The following is a 15,487-nucleotide window of genomic DNA, read 5'->3' as shown; positions in this document are numbered from 1 at the left end:
GTTAGTTCCTGACTTCTCGGCCCTTTAGCGGGTGGCAGGGTCTTCTCTTTCCTCCTCTCAGCCCAAAAGGAGGAGTTTTCAGACTTCCTGCTGGGTGAGGCCTAAAGGCATGAGGGATCCCTGGGGTGCTCTCCAGATCACCAGGCAACTGCTGTTCTGAGCTGATGCCAGGATAGCCCCTTGGTGGAGGTTCATGAAGCCTCACCCAAGGCCCCCTTCCCACGCAGAGAGACAGAATGGTGACAGGATTCCTGGTCTTGCGAGCACCCCGCAGGGGCCCTCCAGTCCACTTCAGAGAAACCAGCGCTGACTGGGACAGGTCAAGTCACCAGTTGCGTACCAACCTTGGGACCCTTTTGCACTTGGCTGTTTCTGGTGCCTGTTCTTGAACTCAGATCAAGCGCACTCATTCCGTTTTGTCAGGTGGTCCTCGTTATCTGGGGCTTTTTCAGTCTGTCTGCTTATCACACAGGGCTGGCCACCTTCCTCGTCCAGACTGAAAGTGATGCTGGAGAATGCTAGTGTCGACCCCTGGAGGTTGGTGAGCATAAGAAGCCCCAGTGTGGCCGCTCTTACTTTGCCCCAGGAGGTAGCGGTCAGCACTTCTGGTGAGACAGTGGGCCAGACTACATGGCTCCCTCTTGTCCCAGTGTGCCCAGGTGTCCGGTCCTGTAAGAAGGGTGGCCAGAGGCATACACCTGTGAGCTTCAGTCTCTGTGATTCCCACAATGGGGTGTGGTCCAGATGACTCTGGAGGCGATGCTGTGTATGCACTGCACCTGGGTATGGGTTGCTGGGCAGAGTTGCTCTTGTTATCGAACAAAACTCTGGTTGTTTGTGTAGGTGCTTCTACACAGCTCATCACTGCTGTATGACGGGGGCTGGGGCTCTGGAGTCTGACAGATGTAGCTTGAGTTTGGGTTCACTTACCCGCTCTGTGACCTTAGGCACATGATTCAGCCCGGTGGAGCCTCCATCTCTTCACCTGTAAAATGGGGATAACAAGGGGTGTCTTGGGATGGATATTCATCAGCAGCCTCAGTAAACTATGGCTTAACCCTTGTAAGTAAAGTAGCACCAAGGTTAAAATGGATATGGAAAAGCTAAGTGCATTTAAATCTGTCTGCAACATTGTGACCAATATAGCCCATAAATTTTGATTTTAAGCAAATGAAGTACTAGGTGAAAAAAAGTAATCCCACCAAGGATGGTACGTTTTAATTTTCAATGATGTTGCATGGCATTTTACTCAGTTGTCCTCAAAGCAAGGCTGCATTTCAGTCACGCTAGAGGTGATCCATGATGTGTATCCATTCACACCGTGGATTCTGGAGCTCAGACAGCCTGCACTTGAGTCTTGTCTGTCTGCTTTGTGGCTGAGTGGCCTTGGTGAGGTACTTAGCCTAGTTGTGCTTCAGTTTTCCCATCTCCTGAGTGAGAAGAATGACATCACCTCTCATAGGTTATGTGTCTGTGCTGAGTCTCTCAGTCATGTCTGATTCTTTGCAACCACATGGACTGTATCCCGCCAGGTTCCTCTGTCCATGGGACTTCCTCGGCACGAATACTGGAATGGGTTACCATTTCCTTTTCCAAGGGATCTTCCTGACCCAGGGATCGAACCTATGTCTCTTGCATCTCCTGCACTGGTAGATGGATTCTTTACCACTAGCACCACTGGGAAGCCACCCCCCCCCTTTACTTACAGGTTAGTTTTGGGTATTATGAGATACTACTGAGAGAGTAACAGGCAGGAAGGTCAGGGGTCTCCAAACGGAGGAAATAGGCTGCAAGTATCAGACATTTTTTTTGTCTCTCCCTCAAGCGGTAGAAGGAAGCAAGCTACAAGTGTCAGGTTTTTTTCCTTCTCTATACAAAATTAAAAGGAGGGTTCTCTTAAAATTCTGTGTTGCCATGACGACACCTGGTTTCTCCTCAACTTAACTTTTCTCAAACCTGGAGCTAACCAATGTGTTTTTCTTATGGAAATATTTTTCTTAAGCTATGTCAATGAAACTATGTATTTGGTTTGGAATTTGCCTTTCTTCAAAATGGTTCCACCTAAGACTAACTTTTTTTTCTTTTCTCAGACCTTGGACTGATTATAGCCCAACAAACCAGTATTGATATCAATTGTTTTATGGCTGGGGGATGACACACCTCATGCCATCCTATCCCAAAAATGCACATTGTGGGAGAGGGGCCTGGTGAAACTCCGTCAGCCTTGAGGTCTCTCTCTTATTTGATCAATAGCTTTCCAACAGACCTAAAACAGCTTGCTAAAAACTAGCGGGGTGGCACTCTTTCTGCCCCCTTCTGATGTCTGTGTCAGAAGATTTCTCTGTCTCTTTTATACTTCAATAAAACTTTGTCACACAAAAGTTCTGAGGGATTAAGCCTCCTCACTGGCCCTGGATTGAATTCCTTTCCTCCAGAGGCCAGGAATCCCGGTGTCTTTCATGGCTCTGCAACAACCTATCACTATCTTAAGTGCTTTATATGTGTTTCTCAGTGGATCATAAACATCTAGCAAATGCTACCCACTCCTTGCTGCTGCTGCTGCTAAGTCACGTCAGTCATGTCCGACTCTGTGCAACCCCAGAGACGGCAGCCCACCAGGCTCCTGTCCCTGGGATTCTCCAGGCAAGAACACTGGAGGGGGTTGCCATTTCCTTCTCCAATGCATGAGAGTGAAAAGTGAAAGTGAAGTCGCTCAGTCATGTCCGACTCTTAGCGACCCCATGGACTGCAGCCTACCAGGCTCCTCCGTCCATGGGATTTCCGAGGCAAGAGTACTGGAGTGGGCTGCCATTGCCTTCTCCCACCCACTCCTTACCCATCCCTATTCCTGTAAGCAGGTAGTTAATGCTAACCATCATTTGACTTTGTCAGAATTTCTCTTTATGAATAGTTAAATATTGGCATTAATAGTGAAAAAAAGTCAGGCAACATGAACAGACACAGGGGTACTACAGAAAAATCTAACCATTTTCTGGCCTATGAGAAGTGGGGAAAAAAGAGTCAAACGTTTTAGAGTAAGTGAAGGGAGAAGTAAAGACAGAGCCAGAGCCTCACCTGTTGACCTCCAGAGACGGTGGGGAGCGCCACTGTCCGGGCTGCTCACGGCCGGGTGCACGCCTCTGGGCTGAGACTTCCCGAGTCATGCTTGACTCTGGACATGTGTCTGTAGGAGTAGGTGAGAGGGTGGCTGAGAGCTTGCCAGCGGGGATTATGGGCATGAAGAGGTAGAGAGCTGCTGAGAAGGCTGGTCCGGGTCCAATGGCAGCACAGCTGGGGCTCTGAGGGAGTAAGAGCTTGTGGGGAGGCAGAGAATGGGTTCAACCATCAGCACACATCAACAGGGGACGCTCCAGGGCCCAAGACATGGTCCCCAAGGAGCCTGACTCTTCCACTCTGAGACAGGTAGATAGTGACACACCGTCTCCAGTTCACTTGATGTCATCTTAGGAAAAAAGAGGGATGTGGGTAGCTTTCCCTTAATCCTGCATCTTTTGCTGTCCTAGGGAGAAAACAGGCTGGAGGTGGAAGGCTGAGGCTGCTCTGAGAGATGGTACCTTGTTATAAAGTGGAGCTGAATACACTCCGTAGGGGCTTATGCAATGATGGTATAAACTGCTCAACAGTTTCCCTTCACCAGCCAAATGGATGGGACTGATGGAGGAGGCTAGATTGAGACTTAAAGATACTTTTCAGCATATACTGTGGTTTAAATTTTGCGACATAAACCAGTAGGTAAAATATGTGCTTTTCGTGAGTTTTTCAGTAAACATTTTCCAGGGAAGATAACCAGGACACTTTCATTTCCTTCTCAAAGGAATCGGTGACCTCCCTCGTCCCCGGTCAAATCAAGGGATTATGAGTTCACCAAAGATTTACTAAGAAAATTCCTGAAAGTGCTTTCCTATCTATAAAATTCAAGGAGCATTAGTTACCTTTGTATTTTTTTTCTCCAGCATGGATTCATGTGTAATATATGCCATTAAAGAAATATAAAAGATGCACACATAAAGCATGATGTTAAATTCAGTTAATGATCTAATGTTAGGTGGAGTCAGATGTTAGAGATCGGAAGCCTTCTCCAGGGTACAATGCTGAGAGTGATCTTGGGATGATTGCTTTTTGTTCAGGATGCTGTCCTCCAAGTCTGCAGAGTGGCCATGTTCACAGTAGCTGATTCCAGAGAGCTCTGTTTCCTGTACCACACTCATGTATAGCACCAGGGTGACATTTAGCTGTCAAGCAAGAGTCTCTTCCATATCTGCCTAAAGGGAGAACCTTTGAGCTCCAGTAGTGAGACGCTGCTTAAAGACAACTTTATAGATGGTTTTCATCAACCACGTGGAATTAATTTGCACCTGAACGATGTGAATTCATTTGCTGTCTTGACCTTGACAAACATCAGGGTGGTCCCTGGGAGAGATTTTGTTTCAATAGGACAATATTTATGTATGGATGCCCAGATTTGTCAAGTAAACCAAATCTGAAAATAGAGGAATAAAAGGAATATTTAGAATGGATTGCCTAGTATTCATCTAAATGTTCAAGGTGTTATTCATAGCTTTAATCTTTTGACCACCCACTCTGTGCAAGGTATTATAAGATACAGAGATGAATACAATAGGGCTTTTTACTGCAAATATCTTCTCCTAATGAAATAAAAATGCTTGCATACAAAAAATTGCTTTTTATGCATGTAATCCTGTGCATTTTCTAGGAATAATGTTTATAACGCTTCCATTTGTTTTTCAAATAAGCCAGGGACTTCAAAAGGACAAGCACAGCGGTAGCTTTAGTCCGCTTAACGTGAGCCTGTGCCTTTCAGTGATGATGACTCAGAAAGTTCTGTGACTTAGCTAGTCAGCCTGCTTTTGACTAGCAATGATAAATTACATCAGTAAGAAGGTGAATCAATTATCCAGCATATTTCTAGAGTAACCACAATATATTAAGTATGTGTTAGATGCCAGAGAAACAAAGGTAAGGAAGATGCAGCACTTGCCATTATGGAGACCAGTGGCTAATGAGAACAAACCAAAATGGTACAAATTATAGCCGAGGTTTGAGCTAAGAGTGTGGGGTGAGGTTTCTCAAAGGACTATCATTTAAACTGAGCTGAAGAACATGTAGAGACAGGCTTGTTTTCCCTTTTGCTGCCACCAGGGAGATGTGCAGACATACCTTGCTTTATTGTGCTTTGCAGTATTGTATTTTTCACAAATTGAAGGCTTGAGGCAACTCTGCATCAGCACCATTTTTCCAACAGTATTTGCTCATTTCATGTCTCTCTGCCATATTTTGGTTATTCTTGTGATATTTTCAAATTTTTCCATTATTATTGTATTTGTTATAGTGATCTATAATCAGCGATCTTTGAAGTTTCCATTGTAATTATTTGGGGGTATTACAAGCCACACTCGTATAAGACAGTGAACTTAATGGACAAATGGTGTATGTGTTCTGATTGTTCCATGTACCAGCTGTTCCCACATCTCTCTCTCTCCCTTTGGCCTCCCTATTCCTTGAGATACAACAGTATTGAAATTGGGCCAGTAAATAACCTTACAATGGCCTCTAAGTGTTCAAGTGGAAGATGATTAAGCTCAGTCAGGAAGGCATGCCGAAAGCTGAGACAGGCTGAAAGCTAGGCCTCCTGCACCACAGAGTTAGCCGTGTTGTGAATGCAAAGAATTATTTGATTTGCTCAACCATTTTTTTTAATTAAAAATATTGAAGTATAACTGATTTACAATGTTGTGTTAATTTCTGCTGTAGAGCTAAGTGACTCAGTTATACACATATATACTATCTTTCATATTCTTTTCCATTTTGGTTTATTACAGGACTGGGTATAGATCCCTGATTACACAGTAGGACCTTGCTGTTTACCCATTCTGTAAATGCTGGTTTGTATCTGTGAACCCTAAACTCCAAGCCCATCCCTCTCCCTCTCCCTCAGCCACAAGTCTGTCCTCTTTGTCTGTGAGTCTCTCTTTTGTGGTTATGTTCATTTGTGTTGTATTTTAGATTCCACAAATATCATATATTTGTCCTTCTTTGCCTGATTTACTTCACTTTGTATGATAATCTTTAGATCCATCCATGTTACTACAAATGATATTATTTCATTCTTTTTTGTGACTGAAGAATATTCCATTGTGTGTGTGTGTGTGTGTATTAGATTGGTGTGAAAATAATTGAGGTTTTGCATTGTTGAACTTTGCTATTTGATATTAGAATACATTCTTAAATAAATGTGGTTATGTTATATATACATCATTTTAATGCACATTTCTCACATTTTTTTTGCTAATGACTTATTACGTGCTATTTATATGTATTTTAGACTATGGAAATAATGTTAGATAAAAAGCAAATTCAAGCAATTTTCTTATTTGAGTTCAAAATGGGTCATAAAGTAGTGGAGACAACTCACAACAACAATGTGTTTGGCCCAGCAATTGCTGATGTGGTTCAAGAAGTTTTGTAAAGGAGATGGGAGCCGTGAAGATGAGAAGTGAAGTGGCTGCCCGTTGGAAGGTGACAACCTGACAACAACGAACTGAAAGCAATCATCGAAGCTGATCCTCTTACAACTACATGAGAAGTTGCTGAAGAATTTAGTGTCAACCATTCTAAAGCCATTCAGCACTTGAAGCAAATTTGAGAGGTGAAAGCTTGATAAGTGGGTGCCTCGTGAGCTGGCCAAAAATCAAAATATTGTTTTTTTGTTTTTTTTTAATTAATTAATTTATTTATTTATTTTTTTGTCATACATTGATATGAATCAGCCATAGATTTACACGTATTCCCCATCCCGATCCCCCCTCCCACCTCCCTCTCCACCCGATTCCTCTGGGTCTTCCCAGTGCACCAGGCCTGAGCACTTGTCTCATGCATCCCACCTGGGCTGGTGATCTGTTTCACCATAGATAGTATACATGCTGTTCTTTTGAAATATCCCACCCTCACATTCTCCCACAGAGTTCAAAAGTCTGTTCTGTATTTCTGTGTCTCTTTTTCTGTTTTGCATATAGGGTTATCGTTACCATCTTTCTAAATTCCATATATATGTGTTAGTATGCTGTAATGTTCTTTATCTTTCTGGCTTACTTCACTCTGTATAATGGGCTCCAGTTTCATCCATCTCATTAGAACTCATTCAAATGAATTCTTTTTGACGGCTGAGTAATATTCCATGGTGTATATGTACCACAGCTTCTTTATCCATTCATCTGCTGATGGGCATCTAGGTTGCTTCCATGTCCTGGCTATTATAAACAGTGCTGCGATGAACATTGGGGTGCACGTGTCTCTTTCAGATCTGGTTTCCTCAGTGTGTATGCCCAGAAGTGGGATTGCTGGGTCATATGGCAGTTCTATTTCCAGTTTTTTAAGAAATCTCCACACTGTTTTCCATAGCGGCTGTACTAGTTTGCATTCCCACCAACAGTGTAAGAGGGTTCCCTTTTCTCCACAGCCTCTCCAGCATTTATTGCTTGTAGACTTTTGGATAGCAGCCATCCTGACTGGCGAGTAATGGTACCTCATTGTGGTTTTGATTTGCATTTCTCTAATAATGAGTGATGTTGAGCATCTTTTCATGTGTTTGTTAGCCATCTGTATGTACAAGCAACTCCTGCAGCTCAATTCCAGAAAAATATTGTTGTTTTGAAGTGTCATCATCTCTTATTCTCTGCAACAACAATGAACCCTTTCTTGATCAGATGGTGACATAGGATAAAAAGTGGATTTTATACAACAACCGGCGATGACCAGTTCAGTGGTTGTACTGAGAAGAAGCTTGAAAGCACTTCCCAAAGCCAAACTTGCACCCGGAAAAGGTCAAGGTCATTTGTGGTCTGCTGCCCGTTTAATCCACTACAGCTTTCTGAATCCCAGCAAAACCATTCCATCTGAGAACTATGCTCAGTAAATCGATGAGATGCACTGAAAACTGCAACACCTGCAGCCAGCATTGGTCAGCAGAAAGGGCCCAATTCTTCTCCAAGACAACACCCGACTGTACATCACACAACCATTGCTTCAGACGTTGAACGAATTGGGCTACAAAGTTTTGCCTCATCTGCCATATTCACCTGACCTCTCACCAACCAGTGACTACTACTTCAAGTATCTGGACAATTCTTTGCAGGGCAAACGCTTCCACAACCAGAAGAAGGCAGAAAATGCTTGCCAAGAGTTGTTGTAATCCTAAAGCATGGATTTTTATGCTATAGAAATACATCAACTTATTTCTCATTGGCAAAATGTGTTGATTGTTATGGTTCCTATTTTGATTAATAATGATGTGTTTGAGCCTACTTATAAAGATTTAAAATTCATGATCTGAAACTGTGATTACATTTGCACCAACCTAACAGCATATCATCTTTATCCATTTATCTGTTGACTGACATTTGAGTTGTTTCTGTGTCTTGGCTTTTGTAAATAGTGCTGCAGTGAACATAGGGGTGCATGTATCTTTTTGAATTACGGTCTTGACCATTAGTGAAATTACTGGATCATATACTCAACCATTTATGATAAAGGAACTGAAGCTCATAATCTTGTGGACTAATACTACACAGCTAATTCATTAAATAGGTGGCATAAAAATTGATTTGATGAGTCTATTTAGCTTATAGGCTGCTCCCAATTAGATTTGGGATTGCATCTTTCACGGGCTGTTTCTCAACAATCTTGATCTCTGGATTAGTGGTGTTCAAACTTCTGTGCACATCAGAATCACCTGGATGGCCCATGCAGACTGCTCGGTTCTACCTGCAGAGAGGCTGATTCAGTAGGTCTGGGGTAGAGCCCTAGAATATGGATCCACAGACCACACTTTGAGAACCAGTACTCTAGATTATAAAAGGCTTATTTATCTAAGTGTTAATGTTTAAAATTCTCTCATAGACTAACACACATTTCTGTATTTTTCATATACCAATGATCTCTCTCCCTTGCTCCCTACAATTGGATCTTTTAAAGAAAACAGTGAACCTTTTAGGATGGTAACTGTAAAATGTATAGAAAGTTACAGGTCTTGGTGAACTTGGTGAGAATGCAGAGAAGTTGGAATCCTTATGTGCTGCTGATGGGAATATAAAACTGCATCTGCAGAGAAGACAGCCTAGTAGTTCTGCAAAAAAAAAAAAAAGCATAGAATTAACATGTGATCCTGCATTTCATCTCCTTGTTATATGGCCTAAATCATTGAGATCAAGGACTTGAACAGATACTTGTTCACAACAGCAATATTTACAGTGGCCAAAAGGTGGAAACAATGAAAATATCCATGGATGGATGAATGGCTAAACAAATTGTGTCATACACACACACACACACACACACACAATGGAATATCTTTCCATTATGTGTAAGGGACATGAAATTCTGTAACATGCCACAACATGGATGCACCTTGAGGACATTATGCTAAGTGAAATAAGCCAGAATCGAGAGGACAAATTTTGCATGATTCCGCTTAAATGAAGTTCCTAGGATGGTCAGTTCAAGAAGACAGAGAGTAGAATATTGGTTAACCAGGGCTGGGAGAGGGGCAAATGGAGAGTAATAATTGAATGGGTAGAGTTTCAGTTTAGTATGATAAAGTTCTGCAGATAGTAGTGATGATTGTCCAATGTTGTGAGTATACTTAACATCACTGGACTGTATACTAAAAAATCAGTAACATTATGAATTTGGTATGCATATTTCGCTACAGTAAAAAGAACTGTAAAGAGTGTAGCCCATACCCTCCCTCCTGCTTGTCTCAGTATTTCTCCAAAGCTTGCTAGAGTAATCTAGACTTGTTTGAATAATCTAGAGTGATGAATTTAGAATGGGCTAGGATTTACTCCTCTAGTGGAAAAATAAACCTCTGGTTTAGATATTTCTCATACCAAAATGTGAGGTCTTATGGAAACCGATCTAGAAAAATAATGTACACTTTGAACTTGCCCAGAAGTTAACCCTTTACATCCAACCACTGGCCAGGCTTCCAGGAAAGGAACATATCTCAGTTTGTCTGAATGGAAAGCCATTGTCTGTAAGTTGAGCGTGTAGAAAATGTCTGGGAGTCAGAGGCTGTCTGGTTTGGCCTCCCTGACGTCTGTCTCTGACACTTATGTCTAAATTAGACAGCTGATAATTAAATAAACGTGTAAAGCCAGCATCATGCCCTGTCTCTCCTCCTTCATAAAGCAGAGCATTTGCCATTTGGGGTAGTTGTTCATATCCATCATTTCATAATTTCTAACCTTAAGGCATAACTGTTTAACTCAATTAAATGTTACCAAAGTGGACTTTGTTGAAAAACCTAATAGTAAAATAAATATATGGAGTAAAACGCTCAGGGTGATTTCTGCAACTCAAGTTAGGCTATTCATTTGGGGTAACATGTGTAGTTCTTGATAGTGACATTTTTCAAAAGAAATTTATTTTGTCTGAGTTATGCTTTTGTAAACGGGAAGAGTGTTCCTGGTTTTAACACCCCATTTTTATTTTCATAAATATTTCATGACACTGAAGTGACCAAGTATCTTAATCCTTGCCAATGCCATAACTGTATATTATAAAAGTATATTAAAAGTATAAAACTATATTTAAAAACTATACATTATATTTATTTTTATCAAACGCTTTGGGGTACAAATTTGATACAGGATGACTAGATGTGCTTGTCATTTCTTTTCTGGGTCTTCCATTCCTTTTACTCAATAAAATCTTAAAACCAGAAGGGACGTCAATCCAGAGAATATCACAGTGTGTTCCGTAGAACATGATGTTCTGAGAAATTTTGATGAAATTTTCCTTAAAGACAGTCTTCTGTGGTCAAACAACTTTGATAAATTTTGGTTTAAACAAAACTTGAAAATAACTGCAGGGCATTTAAGAACCTTTGCTTTATGAATTGCCAAGAAGAAACTTGTAGAATTCAGACTTCCAGAACATACTCCTTATGGAACTTCTTTTCCCAGAGGTATCTCTTAGAAGTAGGAGAAAATGAAAAGTTAGCATGACTTCCTTCACCGGGTAAATTGAGGAAGTGAAGACTTTAGGCCTCGTGGTTTATTTGGTGATGTATGACCTTGAAAAAGATGATTTTCCCCCTGGAGTGGACAGGCATGGGGTTAGGAGTCAAGCCAAGAGTTTGGTCCCTGCTCTGTTAGCTGGGTGCTCTCAGATAAGTCTGTAGCTCTGATGCTTCATTGCTGCCCTGGGGTCTTGCTCCCTTTTATACCCAACTCGTAGGATTGTTGCCAGCAAGTGAGAAAATGCTCGTGAAATAGCCTTGCAAACTGTGAAGCACAAACATTTTCAGAGCATTTTTATCATGAGAATGATAAGTACAATTAGACAACAGCCTGGGTAATTACTATTTCTATGATTACACTGAGATACAAAATCTAATATACAGTATGATTACACAGTATTATCACAGCAATGTCCAAAAATAACTCTTTGTATAGAACAGAAATATCAGAAGGCACAGCGCACAAGTGTTAACAGTCTTTGGTTTTGGTAAGGGTTTGGGATGAGTACTTTTTTAATACTTTCCAATTTTATATCATAATTGTAGTACACATATTTCTTTCTCTGGTCAGCTCTATTTCCTAGGAATTCCTCCTTCTCCTAGGGCAGAAATCTGCTGCAACTTGTTCAGCCTTTAACTCTTGTTGCAGGATGGCTGCTGTGTTGCCAGGCTCTGCACTGCATTCCAGGCAAGAAGGGCAGGGGGAGCAGTGGAGAATCTTTTTTTTTCGGCGGGGGGTGCAGGGAGAGTTATGTGGGCTCAGCAAGGGAGGCTCTCCTTAGTAGAATTCTATTCATAATTAGCCAAAATTATGTTTTGTGACCACCTCTTTATTGAGGTGGCCTGGAAAAATCAGATACTTAGCAATCTGACTTAGCAGTGGTTCTCCAAGTGTGGTCTCTAGATCAGACTCACCTGGGACCTTGACCCTGTTTGCAGGGCAGGGCTAGAGATGCAGATGTGGAGCACAGATGTGTGGACATGGGATGGGGGGGTGAGTTGGGAGATTGGGGTTGACGTAAACACACTCCCAGGTGTGACACACACAGCTAGCGGGACACTGCTGTGCAGCGCGGGGAGTTCCGCTCAGTGCTCTGTGATGGCCCAGAGGGGTGGGATGGGGGTGGTGGGAGGAAGGTCCATGAGGGAGAGGAATATATGTATGCTTATTGCCGACTCACTTCACTGCACCGAGAAACAAATACAATATTGTAAAGCAGCTAAACCCCAAATTAAAAAAAAAAAAAAAAGAAATATCAGTTCACCTGCTGTATCCCTGAGCTTCTGTCAGGACCAGTTACTGATTTGGTAATTTTGTAGGATTCATTGAAAAATGAAAATATAGAACCCCTAGTTCAAAAGCTGTTTAAAATTTCAAGACAAAAACAGCAGATCCTTATACCAAACAAGAGGCCCTGTGCCGAGCCATAGTGCCAGGGTCCATCAAGTTGGCCTTACCTCTGGAACAGAAAGAGTAACAAGCTTTCCAGGTACTTAGATTTGAGAACCACTGAAGGAGGAGATTTTGTGGCACAGAATAGGTACTTTATTTCCCAGATCTTCTAGCCTGTTGAGAAATCTGCTGGGCTCTTTGTAGAAGATCCAGTCCCTGGCAGTCATGTGAGAGGCAGAACGTTGAATGATTTTCTTTGCCATTGGTGAGAAGCATCACTTGACATCTGCCTCTCCCCACCTCACTGGGACAGGAGCCTAGTAGGACCCAAGTAGGACCCAGAGGAGCTTCCCCCAGCCAACAGCTGTGGCCAAGGATAAATTCCAGACTAATAGGCTGGGTAGTGTTGCTCCCTGATAAATGGTCGTTTCAAGGGGTAAAAAAAAAAATTGCAGATGAGCCTTAAATGAAAGTGAAATTAAAGTCATTTATCGCAGATCATTTGGAAGTATCAACTCCCTTCTTAAAGAAGGAAAATATAATAAAGCTCCCTCATAAAGACATAAAATATTTAAATGTGACTTCTGCTTTGTACCAACATCACCTCTTAATGGTTCCATTATTTTGTTATGTTTAACTTCAATGAAAAATTTAGGAGGAAGGATGGGCAAATGTTTAACCCAAATCAGGATTTCTTTTTTTTTTTTTTCTTTTGGTCCGAAATCTGTGATTACATCATTAGCACATTTATATTGCAAGACATTTTTACGACATAAGCATTTTTTCATTTGGACAGCAACCATAATAAATTGAAATAAAATTCAGTCTTGATTGATGTTGTAAGTGTCATGTACAGGGCAAGTACCATCTATTAAGTGTGGTTTGCCAGGGCAGCAATAATAGTAGCATTTGAATGTTTTTCTTATTAAGGAGAAAAATGGTCAGGCACGTTGGTTTGGTGGACTCCAAAGACCACGGGAACTGGAAAATGCCTGCAGCGTGAGTGACTCTCTCCTTGGCTTTAGGATAAAGCTGGTCCAAAGGCTGCAGGAATTGTTTTTCCTTTTTTAAAAATTAGGATAAACTATGACAGTTTGTGGCATGAAAGAGAGGGGCTGATTACAACATAATGGAGTGTACCATATTCATCTCTTTGAAATATGACCTCACCCGGCCTTTTCCATTTTACAATCGATTCTCTCATTCCCTTAATGAACCTTTGCATTCATGAGTCTTCCTTGGAAGTATGCACATGAAGTATTGCTGGAGCAAAGAATAATTGTCTGCCAAGTAAGTAAGAACAAAGTGCCTCTCTTGTCGTTCCGTTCAATAACATTAGAAGCTGTTAATGCATCATGTTGAGCCCCGTATTGTTTTGCTTAATAATTATCTAATTTGCCAAAGCTTGCTTTTAAAAATGTTTTTTGAAAATTGGCACAAAAGAGTTGTTTGCCTGTTTCTCTAAAGACGGGATGAGAGGGCTGATGTAAATGCATTTCAGCACAATTTTAGTTCTTAAAAATGTTGCTAAGTGGGTCTAATTGGAGTAAAGTAGCACATGCAGTTTGAACAGTCATACTGTGACAGTGATGGTGTAATAAAATTATAGGGTAAAGTTGGATGCTTATAACAAAGGAATGCAAGGCAATAAATAATATAGCTTGAGTCTTTAAATAATAACCTATTTACATAATTTGGAATACATATGAACAAGGTTCAATTATCCAATATTGGAAGACAACATGATAGATTTCACATAATCCAAGACTTAAAATACTAATTTTATCTTTTGCTTTCTTCCCTCTACCAGTAGGAATTTATGTTCTGTTAAATATCTTAGTTGGGCTTCCCTGGTGGCTCAACGGTCAAGAATCTGCCTGCAAAGTCGGAGATGGGGGTTTGATCCCTGGGTGGGGAAGATTCCCCTGGAGAAAGAAATGGCAACCCACTCCAGTAGTCTTGCCTGGAGAATCCCACGGACAGAGGAGCCTGGTAGGCTGCAGTCCATGGAGTTGCAAAAGAGTCAGTCACGACTCAGTGAACAAACAACAAATATCTTAATTAGGGATAAGATTCAGTGTAAATTGATAGAAAATCTTGGTGTGGATTGATGGCAGATGGCATGAAAAAGGGAAGAAGAGGATCTCCCCATGGCTGCAGTGTCAGCCGCAGAGCAATCTCAAGGGCCATGCCTTCTGCTGGGGAGCTGGGAGCGAGAGTCGCCTGTGTGTGATGGAGCATTACATGAGCCCAGGAACATGATGGGTGGACACAAACCAATTAAACAATTAGACTGAGAACATCATCAAAGGAAATAAAAAGAATAGGTAAATAGTGCATTATCATGGAGTCCGTAGTGGGCCTCCCAGATAGTGCAGCAGGTAAAGAATCTGCCTGCAATGCAGGGGACCCCAGTTTGATCCCGGGTGGGGAAGATCCCCTAGAGAAGGGAAAGGCTACTCGCTTCAGTGTTCTGGCCTGGAAAATCCATGGACTGTATAGCCCATGAGGTCTCAAAGAGTTGGACACGAGTGAGTGACTTTCACTCACTCACTTGCCTGTCTGAAAGAAAAATAACAGAATGAGAACAAAATCCACAGTTACAGAGATTAAAAAAAAAAAGTAAGCATCGTGTCACCAAAGCCTGTGGTAACCAGTTCTTAAGACCTTACATAGAAGACATCAAACACTGGCCCAACATCACTGTCCCCTCCTCTTGCTGTATCTGCATCTTCTGATGATGCCTGAACCACTTTCCTTTGGGGACCCTCTTCTGACTGTCAATAGGAGGAAGCAGTTCCTCTCCTGTTCTCCACTTCTTTAGAAGCACTTTTAACCATACACTCACTAGGCATTTATATGTACATAAATGATATTTTGTTGAGCATTTACTATACCAGCTGCTAAGTGTGTGTGTGTGTGTATATATACATATGTATGTGTGTGTGTATATATATATATATATAAAATCATCTAACCTGCTAACTGTCTTTGTGAGATTTTGATTTTGATTTTTTACAGTTGGAGTATAATTA

The 15,487-nt window shown here is 41.5% G+C and overlaps 1 pseudogene; it reads right to left on the bottom strand.

Moving 5' to 3' along the window:
- Positions 1 to 396: 396 nt before the first annotated feature.
- Positions 397 to 15,487, bottom strand: part of LOC122432423 — a 33,677-nt pseudogene continuing 18,586 nt past the window's right edge.

This window comes from Cervus canadensis, chromosome 31 (genome assembly GCF_019320065.1).
Source record: "Cervus canadensis isolate Bull #8, Minnesota chromosome 31, ASM1932006v1, whole genome shotgun sequence".
Classification (NCBI taxonomy): domain Eukaryota; kingdom Metazoa; phylum Chordata; class Mammalia; order Artiodactyla; family Cervidae; genus Cervus; species Cervus canadensis.
The sequence above is the reverse complement of the archived record's forward strand: the minus strand, read 5'-3'. Positions and strand labels throughout refer to the sequence as shown.